This window comes from Symphalangus syndactylus, chromosome 23 (assembly GCF_028878055.3).
Source record: "Symphalangus syndactylus isolate Jambi chromosome 23, NHGRI_mSymSyn1-v2.1_pri, whole genome shotgun sequence".
Lineage (NCBI taxonomy): Eukaryota > Metazoa > Chordata > Mammalia > Primates > Hylobatidae > Symphalangus > Symphalangus syndactylus.
In genome coordinates this window covers 49,237,982-49,258,316 of record NC_072445.2, presented here as the reverse complement: position 1 = coordinate 49,258,316, position 20,335 = coordinate 49,237,982, and the positions used below count along the sequence as shown (strand labels likewise).

Below are 20,335 nucleotides of genomic sequence, written 5' to 3'. Positions count from 1 at the left end.
GATCCACCCACCTCAGCCTCTTGAAGTGCTGGGATTGCAGGCATGAACCACTGCACCCGGTCTCCAATACTAGATGCTAGTAAGTAGTATTTTTCCTTATACTGGGGTATATGTCAAGCTTGAGTTAATTTTCCCTTATATTGGGGTATGTGTCAAGCATGAGTTATAGAGGCTAACCAGGAGTGGTATGTTATTGGGGTATCTCTGCTCACTACTGAATTTTCTGAGTTCTAACTAACCCACCATCTATTCCTTTTAGTTATAATCAAGAGCTCAAAGTTCAACTAGCCATTTCATAGAAAAGAAAAAGATTGAATAGTACATTCTTCTCTCAAATGATTTTAGTGATCTCAGTACAGAAATGAAAAATAGATGAGAACTCAAGTGAGGTGTATGTAGATTTGAATTCTAGTTTTGTCCCTCACTCCTCCATGAACTTGAGTAAGTTGCTTCACTTCTACAAGAAGTGGGCATGATAGATAATGCCTACCTTTCTGGGGGTAATGTATGCATTAAATGAAATTGCTAATATTGAGACAGCATAATTATCTGGCACATTATAAGCCCATACTAAATACTTTTCTTCCCTCATTTTACACCATATTTTCTAGTTTCCCTATGCATTTAAATTGTATTATAAAATTTGTCCAAAATGAGGGTTTTATTCTGAATTTGTTTCAACCAAATGTTTAATAGGGACCTTTCATCTGTCAGCACAGGCTACGCACGAACGAATAATACAGTTTCTCAAGGAGCTCATAGACTGCCTGAAATTGATTTATGTCTCTATTTAATGTATTAACCTTCATAAATGAACTTGCGTTTCAAGTGAGTTTGTATTGATTTGCCCATACTGCTTCCCTTTGTCCTCCATGTGACCCAGGTCACAAGGGCTTCAGAGTGGATAGGGCCTAAGTCAAAAGCAGTCTCACTGTGGAAAGAGCAAGGCCAGATCCATGCGATTAGTATATTAGCAGGTCATACTAATTGGCCAAGCTAAGGTTTGAGTTTACATGCTGTATTCTCACTTATGCCCAAAACATCAAAGCAAGCACTAAATATTTTTAAAAATTGAGGAGTATCAGAGGACAAAAATAACCCAGTACTTGGATAAAAAGCCACTTTTCATGGAAGAGAAAATGAGAAGCATATATAGAAGGGAGTTTAACCTTGTGATGGGTAAAAATGCCATGCATGTGACCAAAGACCTTTAAAATAAAGCCTTGTTGGAAATAGAGCCTTCAATGATAGAAGCTGATTAGGAAGGTTTTTTGTTTGTTTGTTTGAGATGGAGTTTCGCTTTTGTTGCCCAGGCTGGAGTGCAGTGGCGTGACCTCGGCTCACCGCAACCTCCGCCTCCTGGGTTCAAGCGATTCTCCTGCCTCAGCCTCCAGAGTAGCTGGGATTACAGGCACATGTGACCATGCCCGGCTAATTTTTTGTATTTTTAGTAGTGACGGGGTTTCACCATGTTGACCAGCCTGGTCTCGAACTCTTGACCTCAGATGATCCACCTGCCTTGGCCTCCCAAAGTGCTGGGATTACAGGCATGAGCCACCGTGCTCGGCCTGATAGGCAAGTTATTGTTTAATGGGTATAGAGCTTCAGTTTGAGATGATGAAAAAGTTATGGAAATGGATAGCAGTGATGGTTGCACAACAATGGGAATGTACTTAATGCCACTGCATTATACACTTAAAAATGGTTAAAATGGCAATGTTTATGTTATGTCTGGTTTATAATTAAAAAATAAAAAGCCCAATGTAGATACAGCAAAGAAATAGTGGAACCTGGCTGATTGAATCTAGGGGTTCTCTAGGAAACTACCTCACTTCCTTATTTCTGTGGCTAAAATGGTAAGGCACTGTGCTTTTTTTTTTTTTTTTTTTTTTTTGACTTGTCAACCTACATGTGAATGTGTATTTATGCTTCCTGTGACCTGCTCCACTTAGAGAAGTCAGAAGCTTTGTATATAAAGTATTATGTAGAGATGATAATAATGTGTTTTCTGACTCAAAGCCATTCTCTAATAATCATCTAGCACTTATTTCTCAAAGTGCTTTTACATCTATTTTCCTTGTTGAGCTATAGAGCCCGGGAGGCATTACCATTGTTTCATGGATTTGAGAAAATGTAAACGCAGAGAGATTGGTGCCTCACCACAAGTCTTAGTACAAGCAGGACTGGAACCTGTGACTTCTGGGTCCTGAGTTAACATTCTTTTTTTGTTTGTTTGTTTTTTGAGACCAAGTCTCACTCTTGTCGCCCAGGCTGGAGCACAATGGCACGATCTTGTCTTGCTGCAATCTCCGCCTCCCGGGTTCAAGCAATTCTTCTGCCTCAGCCTCCCAAGTAGCTGGGATTACAGGCACTCACCACCTGTGAGTGCTTGGCTAACTTTTGTGGTTTTTTTGTTTTTTTTTTTTTTTTGAGACAGAGTCTCGCTCTGTCACCCAGGCTAAAGTGCAGTGGTGCTATCTCAGCTCACTGCAAGCTCCACCTCCCGGGTTCACACCATTCTCCTGCCTCAGCTTCCCTAGTAGCTGGGACTACAGGCGCCCGCCACCACGTCCGGCTAATTTTTTAAAAAATATTTTTAGTAGAGACGGGGTTTCACCAGGTTAGCCAGGGTGGTCTCGATCTCCTGACCTCGTGATCCTCCTGCCTCAGCCTCCCAAAGTGCTGGGACTACAGGCGTGAGCCACCGCGCCCGGCCTAACTTTTGTATTTTTAGTAGAAACAGGGTTTCACCGTGTTGACCAGGCTGGTCTCAAACTCCTGACCTCAAGTGATCTGCCTGCCTCGGCCTTCCAAAGTACTGGGATTACAGGCGTGAGCCGCTGCGCCGGCCTACACTCTTTATACCATATAATGTTTGAACTTTCATGACTGAGCTTGACACTAAAACTTTTGTGTAAAGAGGAAAAAATGATCAATCACATGAATGTAAGAAGGAATAATAAGGTATGACCACCACCAGGATAACTGAAATTTTGACTTGCTGTCCAAATGTTTTGGCATTAGGTAGCCACAGCGTGAACATAAAAAGAATTGAACACAAATGTTAAATTGAAATAATTCTAAACCAGGCCATGCTTGTCATTACAGCTAGCAAATACAAAAGGTCAATTTGAAAAGCTACGAATCACTGGGTTAATCAGTCATAAAACACCTTTCCCTAAGCTTATCAGCTTACCAGGGCATTCAATTTCCCTATTTGTAAAAAGAGACTGAAAATTATTTGTGCCCTGATTCATGTGCTACGTTTTACATAAATGTAAAAGATAAAACTGAATTTTTGAGATAACTGTTCTATAGGAACTAAGGGTAGAAAAACTAAATTAATGAAAGAAGAGATGAGATTAGCATACACAATGTTTACCTTCTCACCTTGAATAGATGCTAGAGAAGAGCAGCAAATCTGGCTTTATGCTTCTCAGGAGTAAAGCAAAGAGGGAACCTGATTAATTGCAAGATTTATCCATAAGATTAAAGCCAAACTATAGGTGAAACACTTTTTGATCCTAAAACTTGTGAAATATTTCTCCTATGGATTCTCATAAAGAGGACATGGTACGATAGTGTGAAAAATGTCCTTGGCAACATCGCTACAATAGACACAAAAAGAGCTTTCATGTTTCTGGTTGTTTGATATCCTTCAGTAAAGGCCAATGGTGTAACACCAAGGCACATTCTACAAGGGGTCACTGAGGATCTGTGTTCTGAAGTTCTAATTTCGTGTGTGGTGAAAATAATGGGAATATAATATAATTTGAGCTCAAACTCAATTTCAAAACATAGCTAAAATGCTAAGTTTTTATAGCAAAATTTATCAAATTCTGTGTATGCAGACTATATAAATAACGGTGTATGGAGACACAGCAGGGGGTGGGAGAAGAGCAGTTACCTTACCATGATCTACCATGAAAGCATAACACAATGGGTCAGATGTTCTTCTGAGCAAGTTTCCCTGAGGCAGATACAGTTTAGGGAAAAAGATTATAATGGGTTGGATGGCAATAGACTTTGTTGGATAAGTAAGCAGGTGAACTATGAAGGTAATTAGATAATGGATTAATATCATAGTAGAGGGAAATTTTTAGCATCCTTCCTCAGGGCTGTCACCAGAACTTATTAATCCTTTTATGAAATCAGTGACTTGGCTAAAGGTATGGAATTTGTGATTGGCAGATTTATCATATTAGATCTAAGTGCCAGAACAAACAAACAAATTCTCAGCAGATTAGAGTGATGAGATAATGCTATCAAGATCAACATCAACAAGGATGAAAAGAAGGTCCTCTCGCCAGGTGTCCTCGTGGAAGTGACATCGTCTTTAAACCCTGCACGGCAATCCCTGACGCACCGCCGTGATGCCCAGGGAAGATAGGGCGACCTGGAAGTCCAACTACTTCCTTAAGATCATCCAACTATTGGATGATTATCCGAAATGTTTCATCGTGGGAGCAGACAATGTGGGCTCCAAGCAGATGCGCAGATCCGCATGTCCCTTTGCGGGAAGGCCGTGGTGCTGATGGGCAAGAACACCATGATGCACAAGGCCATCCGAGGGCACCTGGAAAACAACCCACCTCTGGAGAAACTGCTGCCTCATTTCCAGGGGAATGTGGGCTTTGTGTTCACCAGGGAGCACCTCACTGAGATCAGGGACATGTTGCTGGCCAATAAGGTGCCAGCTGCTGCCCATGCTGGTGCCATTGCCCCATGTGGAGTCATTGTGCCAGCCCAGAACACTGGTCTCGGGCCCGAGAAGACCTCCTTTTTCCAGGCTTTAGGTATCACCACTAAAATCTCCAGGGGCACCATTGAAATCCTCAGTGAAGTGCAGCTGATCAAGACTGGAGACAAAGTGGAAGCCAGTGAAGCCACACTGCTGAACATGCCCAACATCTCCCCCTTCTCCTTTGGGCTGGTCATCCATCAGGTGTTCGACAATGGCAGCATCTACAACCCTGAAGTGCTTGACATCACAGAGGAAACTCTGCATTCTCGCTTCCTGGAGGTTGTCCGCAATGTTGCCGGTGTCTGTCTGCAGATTGGCCACCCAACTGTTGCATCAGTACCCCATTCTATCATCAACGGGTACAAAATGAGTCTTGGCCTTGTCTGTGGAGATGGATTACACCTTCCCACTTGCTGAAAAGGTCAAGGCCTTCTTGGCTGATCCATCTGCCTTTGTGGCTGCTGCCCCTGTGGCCGCTGCCACCACAGCTGCTCCTGCTGCTGCTGCAGCCCCAGCTAAGGTTGAAGCCAAGGAAGAGTCGGAGGAGTCGGACGAGGATATGGGATTTGGTCTCTTTGACTAATCACCAAAAAGCAACCAACTTAGCCAGCTTTATTTGCAAAACAAGGAAATAAAGGCTTACTTCTTTAAAAAAAAAAAGAAAAGAAAAGAAGGTCACATGTTTTTGACCTGGTAGAAGGGGAAACGCTGTTCTTGGTATTGTTCCCCAGTCTTTTCATGTCATTCTTCAAATTAAACAAACATTGCATTGAAGGCCTGTTGTGTGCCAGGCACTATGCTAGATACTAGAAATACAACGATAAATAAGGCACACACCCTAGTATGGAAGACATATATAGGAAATGCCAGACTGTATTAGTTCGTTCTTGCATTGCTATAAATAAGTACCTGAGACTGCGTAATTATAAAGAAAAAAGGTTTAATTGGCTCACGGTTCCTCAGGCTGTACAGGAAGCATGATGCTGGCATCTGCTTGGCCTTTGGGGAGGTCTCAGGACAGTTACAATCATGGCAGAGGGTGAAGAGGAAGCAAGCACATCTTACATGGCCAGAGCAGGAGGGAGATGGGGGCAGGGGTGGTGAGGGGTGGTGGAGGAAGTGCTACATACTTTTTTTTTTTTTTTTTTTTTTAAGATGGAGTTCACTTTTGTTGCCCAGGCTGGAGGGCAATGGTGCGATCTCGGCTCACCGCAACCTCTGCCTCCCTAATTCAAGGGATTCTCCTGCCTCAGCCTCCCGAGTAGCTGGGATTACAGGTATGCACCACCATGCTGGGTTAATTTTGTACTTTTAGTAGAGACGAGGTTTCTTCATGTTGATCAGGCTGGTCTCAAATTCCTGACCTCAGGTGATCCGCCCGCCTTGGCCTCCCAAAGTGCTGGGATTATAGGCCCAGCCTGGTGCTGCATACTTTTAAACCACCAGATCTCATGATAACTTACTCACATTCACTATCATAAGAATGGCACGAAGGGGATGGTGTAACCAATTCATGAAAACTCCACCCCAATGATCCAATCACCCCTCCACCAGGCCCCACCTCCAACACTGGGGATTACAACCCCACATGAGATTTGGTGGGGACACAGATCCAAACCATATCGGTGTGTAAGTGTTGTAATGAAGACAAATTTGGTACAATAGTGGCATGGAGTGTGGGGAGAGTTCAGTTCCTTGGAAGTTGAAGATCAGGAAATGCTCCAATGAGAAGGCAAGCACAAGTTAAAAAATAGACCTTCACTAGGTCTGGGCCTTGGGGAGTGGAGGGGTAACAGACAACAACACAGGAGAGGTGTATTCAGGGAGCTACAAGTGACGTTGTTTGGATGGAGACGTTGATGTGTGGGGTGGGGAGATGGTAGGCAATGATGTAGTGAGGGTAGATAAGGCCATTAGAGAGGAAACTGAGTTTGGACTCTGGCAGTGGAGAGAGCCATTGATTGATTTTTTCTTCTTACATATAGGAATAATGTGATCAAAATGGCATTTTTATAAAGGTCACTCTGGAATAGTGCTTCAAATGGTTTGGACATGGCGCTAGGGTAATTATGGAGAAGGAAACCAATTTGGAGCCTGCATTAGTCTGCTTGGGCTGTGATAGTAAAATATTGCAGATACAGACTAGGGGGCTTAAATAACAGAACATTAATTTTCTCACAGCTGTGGATGTTCGAAGTCCCAGATCAAGGTCTGGCAAGGTCAGTTTGTGGTGAGGGCTCTCTTTCTGGCTTGCAGATGGTCACCTCCTCACGGTGTCCTCCCATGGCCTTTCGTCTGTGCATGCACATGGAGAAAGACAGAGGACATGAGAGAGAGAGAGAGAGAGAGAGAGAGAGAGAGAGAGAGAGAGATTTCTGGTGTCCCTTCTTTTTTTTTTTTTTTTTTCCAGACGGAGTCTCGCTCTGTGGCCCAGGCTGGAGTGCAGTGGCATGATCTCGGCTCACTGCAACCTCTGCCTCCTGGGTTCACACCATTCTCCTGCCTCAGCCTCCCGAGTAGCTGGGACTACAGGTACCCGCCACCACACCTGGCTAATTTTTTGTATTTTTAGTAGAGACGGGGTTTCACCGTGTTAGCCAGGATGGTCTCGATCTCCTGACCTGGTGATCTGCCCGCCTCAGCCTCCCAAAGTGCTGGGATTACAGGCGTGAGCCACCACGCCCGGCCTGTCCCTTCTTACAAGGACACTAATCCTAGGGGATCAGGGCCCCACCCTTATGACCCCATTCAACCCCAATTACTTTCTTAGAGTTCCCATCTCCAAATATAGTCACACTGGGGGTTAGGGTTTTTGATGGTTAATATTAAGTGTCAACTTGACTGGATCGGAAGATGCAAAGTATTGTTCCTGGGTGTGTTTGTGAGGGTGTTACCAGAGGAGATTAACATTTGAGTCAGTGGACTGGGAGTGGAAGACCCACCCTCAGTGTGGGTGGGCACCATCCAATGGGCAGCCAGCACAACTAAAAAAGCAGACAGGAAAAGGTGGAATAAGCTGGCTTGCTGAGTCTTCCAGCTTTCATCTTTCTTCCATGCTGGATGCTTCCTGTCCTAGAATGTCAGACTCCAGGTTCTTTGGCCTTTGGACTCTTGGACCTACATCAGTGGTTTGTCAGGAGCTCTCTGGTCTTCGGCCACACACTGAAAGCTGCACTGTCAGCTTCCCTAGTTTTGAGGTTTTGGGACTTGGATGGAGCCCCTCCTGGCTTCCTTGCTCCTCAGCTTGCAGATGGCCTATCATGGGACTCCTTCACTCTGTGATCATGTGAGTCAATTCTCCTTAATAAACACCCTTTTCATTCGGCTCCAATGAGTGGAGGAACAGCAGGGTTTTTCGTCTTGAGTCGGATTAGATAAAACGACAGGGACACATGCAGAGCGGTTTTAAGGAACAGAGATTTTAACAGGCAAGAAGGAAGGGAGAAGATGGAAGAAGCTCCACCATACAGAGACAGAGGGATGGGGGTTCCAAAGCTGAGAGAGGAGACCCTATGTGCCACAGATACCAGCTGGGTATATGAAGAGGCTGGAGGAGGCAGTGTTTGATTTGCATGGGGCTCAGGGGATTGGTTTGACCAGGCATGTCATTCAAGTAGCCAGTGAAAAAAGGCCTTCCCACCCTATTCTTTTAATATGCAAATGCAGGGAGCCATGATGTTCTTCTGCACACGTGGGGAAACCTGGGGGTGGCCATGTTGCCAGGCACATGTCTGGGCAAGGGCAAGAAGGCTGCCAGAATCGCCATGTTTGGGTGGACCCAGTTTCTAATGGCCTATATTTGCATATCAAAGGTTGCCGGCCTGGATCTAAAAGCCCGGACTTTCCAGCTAGACAAGAAACGTTTCTGGAGCTGCTTTAAAAACGAAAACTTTCCAAGGACCCCTTTTCCTCTCTATCTGCCTAAAATAATTTCTTAATAACTCCTACCACGCTTTCATATATACATCTATCCTATTAGTTCTGTCCCTCTGAAGAACCCTGACTAATATAGGCTTCAACGTATGAACTTGGGGGGTACACAAACATTCAGTCCAGAGACCATTACAATTGTTTAGGTAAAAGAAGATGAGGGCCTGCACTAAGTAGTAGTCAGAGGGTAGGTGGGGAAGGATGTCAGCGATGCTAAGGAAATGAAATGAAAGAGAGGATTCTTTGCTGATGTAGGCAATGGCCGGGGCAGGGAGGGGAGAGTGGAGAGCACAGGGCAACTCCCACATTTTTTGTTCTCTTATAGGTTAGAGGGTAGTACTGCTAAGAAGAATAAAGACTGTGGGGGAGGGTTTCTGATGTTGAAAAAACGCTGGCCAGGGAAAGTGGCTCACGCCTGTAATCCCAGCACTTTGGGAGGCTGAGGCGGGTGGATCACTTGAGGTCAGGGGTTTGAGACCATCCTGGACAACGTTGTGAAACCCTCGTCTCTACTAAAAATATAAAAATTAGCACAGCGTGGTGGCGCATGGCTGTAATCCCAGCTACCTGGGAGGCTGAGGCAACGAGAATCATTGAACCCAGGAGGCGGAGGTTGCAGTGAGCGGAGATCGTGCCATTGCACTCCAGCCTAGGCCTGGGTGACAGAGTGAGACTCTGTCTCAAAAAAAAAAAAAAAAGAAAAATTGCTGACAAGATCAGTTTAAGATATGTGAAGTGTGAGATATCTGTGAAACGTGCTGGAAACATGGAGGGGGTAGTTGCAGTTATAGGTGTTTGTTTCGAGAAAGAATGGAGTCATCAGCACTTAGTGCCACATTGGATGCAATTGGCTTGGATAGACAGGTGAAGAAGAAGAAAAAAGGACCAAGGATTGTTCTTGGAGGGAAACTGTACATTGAGACACCAAAAACTCTTGCTAATTGTCTTATTACTTCATTTTAAAGCTAGGAGAGGCCGGGTGTGGTGGCTCATGCCTATAATCCCAGCACTTTGGGAGGCCGAGGCAGGCAGATCACTTGAACTCCGGCGTTCAAGACCAGCCTGGCCAACATGGCGAAACCCCGTCTCTACTAAAAATACGAAAATTAGCTGGGCGTGGTGGTGCACGCTTGTAATCCCAGCTATGCGGGAGGCTGAGGCACGAGAATCACTTGAACCTGGGAGGCAGAGGTTGTAGTGGGCTGAGATCATGCCACTGTACTCCAGCCTGGGCGACAGAGCAAGACTACATCTCAACATAAACAAAGGAATAAATCAATGAAGCAAGTTAGGAGAAAGACTATAGAAATACTTTTTTTTTTTTTTTTTTTTTTGAGACAGAGTCTCGCTCTGTCGCCCGGGCTGGAGTGCAGTGGCGCAATCTCGGCTCACTGCAAGCTCCGCCTCTCGGGTTCACGCCATTCTCCTGCCTCAGCCTCCGAGTAGCTGGGACTACAGGCGCCCGCCACCGCGCCCGGCTAATTTTTTGTATTTTTTAGTAGAGACGGGGTTTCACCGTGGTCTCGATCTCCTGACCTCGTGATCCGCCCGCCTCGGCCTCCCAAAGTGCTAGGATTACAAGCGTGAGCCACCGCGCCCGGCTAGAAATACTTTTGGATTAATGATTTATATTTGTCCATATCAGGCTCTCACCCACATTCTTAATTTTGTCTGAGCACACACCCACTTTTATTGTTGACTCATAGTGATATTTTTTGCTAATAAATGAGAGAAGCCTCTGGAAGTTGCTGTAACAGGTAAAGGATTATACTTAGCTGCAAATTTAACCTCTGTAATTCCAGCTGCAGAATGAAGTCATTTATTACAGGGAAAAATTGCTGGCTCTGAAGGAGAAGACAAATGGTTGCCTCTTTGCCCTAGTTTAAATAGGATGATGGCCCTGTGTATTCCCCTAAGATGAAGGACTGACCACCTGTGAGCCAGGCTGGGAAGGTCTGTTATCAGAGTACCTGCCTGTGTTCTGGATCCAGGGATCTGTTTCCAGCTCTTTTTCTGAGGGCTCAGCTTGCCAGCAAATAAAAAGCAAATGTAACTAATAAAGAGAGAAAAAACTACTACAAAACTGAAGGAAACCTCATATGAGATTAACATAAACCAGAAGGAAAAGTAAATATCGAAACTGAGTATATAGAGCAGGCAATAACCCACGCACATGTACAAGATTGCCTATTCCAAACAGGTAGAGAAAGTGTGATCAGTGTAATTGTTCATACACAGGGCAATACATTAGAAAGCATGGGATAGAAAGCAGGTGGCTGGAGGAAAAGCCACCTTGTTTATCCCTTATGCTTCTCAGTTGTGTCTGTTGGTGATGGGCTTCCCAGATTGAGTAAGTCAAAGCTATAATAAAAATGCCTCTCTGAGAAGCTTTTATGCCTAGGATAACCTTGAGCTTTTTGTGTTTTGTTTTAGCCCAGAGGAGAAAGTCTAATAATACCTCTCTCCACAAAACACAATATTCACCAGTTCTGTTCTTGTTTAAGGCTGTTATCATCTCAAATAAGTATTTCCATAGGAAAAATAAAAAGTCCTGGCAAAGTTACATGAATTTTGGAGCACAAATATAATGCAGAATCAAAAGAAAACAGGTAAGACTGTTTCCATTCAATTGTACTGCCTCTGGGGTAAAGATTTTATCTAAGTCAGATATAAGGGATAAATGTTATACAACAGAAAGCCAGGAGTGGAACCCCCAATTAATGCCATTTAGCATCATTAGAATAGGATCAGGACTTTTTTTCTCCCAGGAAGTTAAAGGTATTTCTGCTGCATAATCATGTTAGCCTGAAGACTGCTTTATATCTACATAGGGTGATCATCTAAGAACATGAGTTTGAAATCAGAAGCTGTGATGTACTTTTTACTGAAAAAGGTACCACCCATTCATCTAACTAATGGCAAGGTTTCAGAGAAAGCAATATAATGGACAGAAACTGACTCCACATGAAGTGTATATTATAACAGCACAAATGTTAGGCCAGTTATCTGATAGGATCTGGGAGTGAAAAAGCAGGATTGCAAAGGTGCTGGGGAGGAAAGGAAATAAACATCTGTAGCGAGAAATATTTCAATCTGTATTTAAAAGATACTGGCCGGGCGTGGTGGCTCATGCCTGTAATCCCAGCACTTTGGGAGGCCGAGCTGGGCACATCGCTTGAGCCCAGGAGTTCAAAACCAGCCTGGGCAATATGGTGAAACCCTGTCTCTACAAAAAATACAAAAAGCCCGGCTGGGCATGGTGGCACTCACCTGTAGTTCCTGCTACTCAGGAGGGGGAGGACTGCTTTAGCCCAGGAGGTCAAATCTGCAGTGAGCTAAGATCACAGTACTGCACTCCAGCCTGGGCAACAGAACAAGACCCTGTCTCAAAAAAAAAAAAAAGGAAAAAGAAAAAGAAAAAAAGTAGTGCTGCTGATTAGGAAATCTAGTTTCTGGTGTAACTTACGTAGATCAGAGATCTCTCGAGAATTTGTGTAGCTTTTGTTTTCGACGCCCATCATCCTTAAGGAAGATCATTTACTGAAATTCCAGACCTTTATAGCTGAGAAGAAAGGCTGAGAATCAAAAGGAAATTTACCATCTATTATCTCACTGCTTTAACTTTCCTTCTAAACAATAGAACTCAATAAATGTCAGCTGTTTTTCCTTGTCAGGTTTATGTGGTAAGCACTTTACATTTTGGATGACATTTTATCTTTACAGTCTTACAATGCAGGTAGTGATATGCTGTTTTACACATGGTAACAGAGGTTCAAAAAGCTGAAGTAGGCCAGGTGCAGTAGCTCATGCCTGTAATCCCAACACTTTGGGAGACTGAGGCAGGTGGATCACTTGAGGCCAGGAGTTGGAGACCAGCCTGGCCAACATGGTGAAATCCTATCTCTATTATAAATACAAAAAAAGGCTGGGAGCGGTGGCTCACGCCTGTAATTCCAGCACTTTGGGAGGCCAAGACGGGAGGATCACGAGGTCAGGAGATCGAGACCATCCTGGCTAACACGGTGAAATCCCGTCTTTACTAAAAATACAAAACATTAGCTGGGTGTGGTGCTGGGCACCTGTAGTCCCAGCTACTTGGGAGGCTGAGGCAGGAGAATGGCATGAAGCCGGGAGGCAGAGCTTGCAGTGAGCCGAGATTGCGCCACCGCACTCCAGCCTGGGCGACAGAGCGAGACTCCATCCCAAAAAAAAAAAAAAACTAAAACAAAACAAAAAAATACAAAAAAAAATATCGCTGGGTGTGGTGGCAAATGCCTGTCATCTCAGCTGCTTGGGAGGCTGAGGCATGAATGAGAATCGCTTGAACCCGGGAGGTGGAAGTTGCAGTCAGCCGTGATCGCACCACTGCACTCCAGCCTGGGCGACAGAGCGACTCCGTCTCAAAAAAGAAAAAAAAAAAAAAAGTGAAGTAATCCGATCATGGGCGTAAAGCAAGCCACGTTCTGCACACCAAGCAGGTGATTGAAAAATTCACATTCTTAATAAAAAATTATATATCCTGAGAGGATAGAGATCGGCAATGTGACCACTGAGGAGGGACACTTAGTCTAACCTGGGGGGGTTCTAGAAAGGCTTCCCTTAGGAAATGAGGGCTTAAAAGGATCTGAAAGGTGAATAAGAATTAGAAATAGGAGAAAGGTAGGATAAATGTCATCAGAGAGAATAATGTGAGTAAAAGCACGTAGGCCTGCCTCAGCATTGCTACAAGCAGTTTAGCATTATCAGAGTGCAGTGTGAGTCAGAGATTGATGGAAATTAAAGATTGAGGGAGGGGTGAAGAGAGAGCCATAGCAGGAGGGCCTCGGTATGCTATGAAGCTTAGATTTTACCCTAAGAAATGAAAGTAATTAGAATAATATAGTAAAAACAACAAGTGTACAAGGAAAAACCAACAATCTGTAGGGCTTAGAAAAAAAAAAACAGGATTTTAGTCTTCTAGATACCTTTTGGGAAAGGAAAAAGATGGACTGTTCATTATTCTTTTTTTTTTTCTTTTGAGATGGAGTCTTGCTCTGTCACCCAGGCTGGAGTGCAGTGGTGCGATCTTGAATCACTGCAAGCTCCGTCTCCTGGGTTCACACCATTCTCCTGCCTCAGCCTCCCGAGTAGCTGGGACTACAGGTGCCTGCCACCACGCCCGGCTAATTTTGTGTGTTTTTAGTGGAGACGGGGTTTCACCGTGTTAGCCAGGATGGTCTCGATCTCCTGACCTCGTGATCTGCCCGCCTTGGCCTCCCAAAATGCTGGGATTACAGGCGTTGAGCTACCGCGCCCGGCCCCTCATTATTCTTAAAAATATTTTTGCAATAAAATGATCATTGCTTGGAACCAAGAAAATGAAAAACATTTTAGAACAGGCAGCTGTCCTCAGTAATGTTTCTGACTGCAGGAAAATTGTTAGGCAAGCCATGGAGTATTTGAAACTGAATGGTAGCTGTTACTATATGTAGCTTCTAGATTAAGCACTTTAGTTAAGTATCTCATTTAATCCTCATAACAACCCTATGAAGTAGGTAATTACTTCTCAGTTTCAGTAGGTAAATAAAACCAATGACTTGTCTAAAGAAATATAGTTTAAAACAAAGTAGGATAAAGAATTGCTGAGTTCCTGGTGTTAGTCAAAAAAGTCCTGAAATCTGGTAAGCCAACCATAAAGATTGAGGAGAGTTGATTATCTCTGTGGACGGATACAAAAATGAAATATACCAAAGTCTGAAAAATCCTACCCCTTTCTTTCTTTCTTTTTATTTTTTATTTATTTTTTTTTTTTGAGATGGAGTTTCACTCTTGTCACCCAGGCTAGAGTGCAATGGTGTGGTCTCGGCTCACTGCAACCTCCGCCTCCTGGATTCAAGCGATTCTCCTGCCTCAGCCTCCTGAATAGCTGGGGCTACAGGTGCATGCCACCACACCCGGCTAATTTTGTGTTTTTAGTAGAGACAGGGCTTCACTATGTTGGCCAGGATCGTCTCGAACTCCTGACCTCATGATCTGCCTGCCTCAGTCTCCCAAAGTGCTGGGATTACAGGCATGAGCCACCGTGCCCAGCCTTTTTCTTTTTCTTCCTTTCTTTCTTTCTTTTTTTTTGTTTTTTTGAGACACAGTTTCATTCTGTTCTCCAGGCTGTAGTGCAGTGGTGCGATCTCGGCTCACTGCAACCTCTGCCTCCCGGGTTCAAGCGATTCTCCTGCCTCAGCCTCCTGAGTAGCTGGGATTACAGGCACAAGACATGACGCCTGGCTATTTTTTGTTTGTTTGTTTGTTTTTTTCTTTTGAGACGGAGTCTCGCTCTGTTGCCCAGGCTGCAGTGCAGTGGCGCAATCTCGGCGCACTGCAAGCTCCACCTCCCGGGTTCACCCCATTCTCCTGCCTCAGCCTCCCAAGTAGCTGGGACTATGGGCGCTCGCCACCACGCCCGGCTAAATTTTTGTATTTTTAGCAGAGATGGGGTTTCACCGTGTTAGCCAGGATGGTCTCAGTCTCCCGACCTCGTGATCCGCCTGTCTCGGCCTCCCAAAGTGCTGGGATTATAGGCGTGAGCCACCGCGCCCGGCCGACACCTGGCTAATTTTTATATTTTTAGTAGAGATTGGGTTTCGCCATGTTGGCCAGGCTGTTTTCAAACGCCCGCCTCAGCCTCCCAAAGTGCTGGGATTACAGGCGTAAGCCACTGCGCCTGGCCAATTTTTGTATTTTTAATAGAGATGGGTTTTGTCATGTTGGCCAGGATGGTCTTCAACACTTGAGCTCAAGTGATCCGCCTCCTCAGCCTCCCAAAATGCTGGGATTACATGCATAAGCCACCACGCCCGACCTCACTCCTTTCTTATTAATTGGTTAGTAGTCTTTTTTAAAAAGATAAACTAATTAGCCGGGCGTGGTGGCGGGCGCCTGTAGTCCCAGCTACTCGGAGAGGCTGAGGCAGGAGAATGGCGTGAACCCGGGAGGCGGAGCTTACAGTAAGCCGAGATCGCGCCACTGCACTCCAGCCTGGGCGGCAGAGCCAGACTCCGTCTCAAAAAAAAAAAAAAAAAAAAGATAAACTAATATTTCATAAAGAAAACAATTTACCCTGCACAGTACCATTAAACTTGAAATCCTCCTAGAGAATACTGTGGGAAGTTCATGTGGGCTTCTGAGTAAACTTTCCAAGATCTAAAACCCATAAGGAAACCATATGTGTAACTTAGCAAAGATAAATGACTGACAGTGTACAAATAAGTAAGAATCAACCAGGTTAGGCTATGATTACAAACAACCCTAAAATTTCAGTGGTTTATTATAAGAAAATTTCTGTTCATACTAAATGACCACTGAGGGTTAGCTGGTGGGTACTCAGTTTGGTACCCAGGCTAAATCAGCATCCCTATCCAGCACTGTAGCAGATGGAAAAGGAGCATGTCAAAATCATACACCAAAATCTTAAAGCTTCCACCTGGAAGAAACAAACATAGTTTATGCTCGCATTTCATTGGCCAGAACAAATCATGTGGCCACATCTGACCCAGGGTAGGCAGGGAATTGCATTCTCCCATGTAGCCAGAGAGTAAGAAAAATTTGCTGAATAGTACTAATGACTACAACAGTGATAACTTCAGAAAAGCAGAGGTGAAAGCAACCTAAGAGAAAATTCTGGAGCTAGGAACAGCATTAGGTGCCTATAATTATGTGAACAGTTGATGACCTATTCATAATGGTGGCTAGGAGGATATTTAATATGTTATCTCACACATATGAAAAAATGCTGTGGCCGGGCGAGGTGGCTCATGCCTGTAATCACACTGCTTTGGGAGGCCGAGGCGGGTGGATCACCTGAGGTCAGGAGTTTGAGACCAGCCTGACCAACATGGTGAAACCCCATCTCTAATAAAAATACAAAAATTAGCCGGGTGTGGTGGTGCACACCTGTAATCCCAGCTACTTAGGAGGCTGAGGCAGGAGAATCACTTGAACCCAGGAGGCGGAGGTTGCAGTGAGCTGAGATCGCACCACTGCACTCCAGCCTGGGTGACAGAGCAAGACTCCGTCTCAAAAAAAAAAAAAAAAAAAAAGGAAAGAAAGAAAAAATGTTGCATTAAGTAGTTGGCCAATTAATGCTATAAGAAGTTTGCAGAAAGACACTGTGGGATCTCTCACTGGTCATATAGTATGGGAAATGTTTATCATACTCCTTCACTCTCACTGGTGATTCAATCAAAAGCTATGTTACTTCTAACTAATTTTTCAAAAGTGTGATTCTAACAGTATTTCCTGTTGCATTGCTGATTGCCAGCATTAGACTTACGGAGCTTCTGTTTATCTAATGACTCTATGTGCAAAACTTTCACATATGACATATGATTCTACTTACTGCTACTTAATATGTTTCCTTCAGTAAGCTATCTAATTTTGAACTATTACATAGAAAATGAACTAGATAACTCAAAACATTTCTCATTACTGAAATAACTTCTTTTAGGCCGGGCGTGGTGGCTCACGCTTGTAATCCCAGCACTTTGGGAGGCTGAGGCGGGCGGATCACGAGGTCAGGAGATCGAGACCACATTGAAACCTCGTCTCTACTAAAAATACAAAAAATTAGCCGGGCGTGGTGGCGGGCGCCTGTAGTCCCAGCTACTCGGAGAGGCTGAAGCAGGAGAATGGCGTGAACCCGGGAGGCGGAGCTTGCAGTGAGCCGCGATCGCACCACTGCACACCAGCCTGGGTGACAGAGCGAGACTCTGTCTCAAAAAAAAAAAAAAAAAAAAAAAAAGCTTCTTTTTTAGAGAAAATCGGATCTCATAACTTCATTCTCCAAATAGAACAGAGTCCTCCCTTTAGAAAGAACATATATAAGAGGTTTCTTAGGTTGTGTTTCCCCAGAAACTGACCCAAAGGGTAGGATTTGAGGACAAGTATTGTAATCTATTTGGGATGTGATCCTAGAAAGCATTGGCAGGGAAGACAGTAAGGAAATAAGTAGGGAAACCAGGAGGGAAGGAAGAAAGGAAGGAAGGATGGCAGGCAGGTAACACTGTTCCCTAAAGGGGAGGTTACTGCTGTGTGTACCTGAAACTCAAAGTTGGGCACCTTTGGGAGACTAGAGTACAATTTACCATAGTCCTAAGCTCAGTGGGGAAGCTGGAGTATTTTTATATCAACAACTTTTTTTTTTTTTTTTTTTTTTGAGATGGAGAGTCACTCCGTTGCCCAGTTTGGAATGCAGTGGCACTATCTAGGCTCACTGCAACCTCTGCCTCATGGGTTCAAGCAATTCTCCTGTCTCAGCCTCTCGAGTAGCTGGGTTTACAGGCACATACTACCACGCCCCACTAATTTTTGTGTTTTCTAGTAGAGACAAGGTTTCACCATGTTGGCCAGGCTGGTCTTGAACTCCTGCCCTCAAATGATCCACCCGCCTCAGCCTCCCAAAGTGTTGGGATTACAGGTGTGAGCCACCATGCCTGGCCTCAACACCTATCTTTGGTTGGTTGAGGGCTGCTCTGAGAGGAATTAACTGCCTGGCTCCTCTGGCCTGCCCTTCTGCACTGGCAAAGTGGGGTGTGGCAGCCAGAGGAAGCCCTTGAATGGGGAAGCAGAGAGGGAAGAGTAAGATGCCATTGGCCTGCCAGTAGGAAGCCCATGACATAACTGGTGGAGCCCCAACCCTGTTAGTACAGAAAAGATACCTGGCTTATATGCTCTGCTATATCCATCTTTGAGCCTAGATGATGTTAATTAACTCTTTAAAAAGATATTAAAGCTGTGGTGGCATCTGAGAAAAGATGGTTATGCTTTTAAAAGGTAGGAGTGAACAGCTCCTACATTGTCCCGGGAGTGGGCTTTATTACAGAGATGGGGGAGCTCTGACCGATTGAAGACCAAGATTCCAGGAAGAAATCAGTTTGTTCACAAGCAGGTTGGGAAAGGGAGATACTTCAAACAGCTCTGAGAGCAATATTTTATAAAGACAGGCAGCAGGAAGAAAGCCTTCTTAAGGCCATATTGACTTTTGCACCTAGCAAATGACCCTTACTCTTCATTCCCTGAAAAAAGAGAGAAACAAACAGTAAATATTTTCAAAGGATCGGTAATGTTTTAATAGCTCTGATTAGTAAGGGGAGTATTGTGTGTTATTTCGAAGTCAAAAATTCTATCTTGGTTGATTTACCCTATAACCTGGAGCATTTTCGAGAGGCAGCAGAATGGAATTGTCTCAAAGTACCGACCTTTCATTATTTTCCACGCAGATCCCTGAGGATAACAGAAGGAAAGGTTTTGTCTGGGGGAGGGTAGCCTTCTCCTAAAAAGAGAGTTCTGGAAGTCAACATAATTAAACAAAGAGGAAAATGTGCCAGACAGGAGTGGGTGGGGGCTGTTTTCTCTTTGTGGTTGGTTGTGGTGCGTTCAAGATTCCTCGCCTAAGATGAAGTTCCTGAGCTTCCAGTAGGCGACTGACTGCCCAAGAGACCCAGAGCTCCGCAAGGAGATGGCGCAGGTGTCGGGGCTCCCCGCAGGTGAGGAGGCCGACGTTCCAGGAGGCCGGCCCGGGCGGGCCCTGAGTCCTGCCTCGCGGCTGCTCGCTGGGATCCGAGGGCGGAACGGGACGCGCAGGAACCCGGCCCGACGGGCGCGGCTCACACCCGTGCTCTTCCTGCGCTCTCGGCCTCACTTAGCGGCCAGAGCCGCGGCCCTGCGTGTTGCCGGCGGCCGCTTCTTTATCTCCGACCCCACCGCTCAGTACTGTACGCGTCCAAACTAAAGAAACATTATTCGCTTAAGGGGCTGGGAAAAGCGCCTGCTCCGCTCGCCCTGGCACCGCGGATCGCCCAGCTCGCGGACTGGGACGGGCGGCGCAAGAGGTGGTGCTCCCTGTCCAGGAGGGGACGGGGAAGAGGGCATCTCTGGTCCCGGGATGCGATTGTCCTGGTTTCTCCTTCTGGCCCCCTCGCCGCGCGCACGAACTCTAGGGGAAGTTGGTTGTAAAGTTTCCGAGAGAGGCGTGGGCTGGTGCGAGTGAAGCGCGGGGCGGGGGAGGCGAGGACAGAAGCTCTCCTCGCGGCGTCTTTGTTCTGCTCTGGTGGAGAGACCTTGGCAAGGAGTCGCCGGGCGGGTGCAGGGACCTACCGCCACGACATTCCGGACCCAGCGGGAGCCCTCCTCTCAATGCCCCTCCCCCCCGCAAGCCAACCCAGGACATAGCCCCCAGGTCCCCAAGCTTATGTCTACCTCATCCTTCTACCCCCAAACTTCACCAACCCGAAAAGATCCCAAGTCTGGGATGGGGAGAAAGGAAATAGGGTGGAGGCAAAGGTGCGCGACGGGCTGGATACCAACTGGAGGGTGGGTGTTCGCATTGGAATGTTTTTTTCTTTTGCCCTAGAAATTGCTTCCCCATGCGGGCCCCTACTCTCTCCCATTTCCCCCACCTCCCTGCTTTCTTTTTCTTCAATTCTAGTGGATCTAGAAGGAAAACCAGTGCTGCTCTGAGTCACTCAGCGAGCTAATGCTATGGCCCGAAGTTGGGATCAGGGTCGAGGGGTGGGGGACCATGTGGATGGGATCCCAATTCTGGAGGTTGAGAATGACTGGAAAGGACCTGGGGAAGGGTCGGGAGCTGTTCCTGGTCCGAGACACCTGATTTGTCCCGGACAAGGCAGT

The 20,335-nt window shown here is 45.5% G+C and overlaps 1 pseudogene; it reads left to right on the top strand.

Moving 5' to 3' along the window:
• The first annotated feature begins 4,331 nt into the window (after positions 1 to 4,331).
• LOC129473046 (large ribosomal subunit protein uL10-like) lies at positions 4,332 to 5,417 on the top strand (annotated as a pseudogene).
• The last annotated feature ends 14,918 nt before the right edge of the window (positions 5,418 to 20,335 follow it).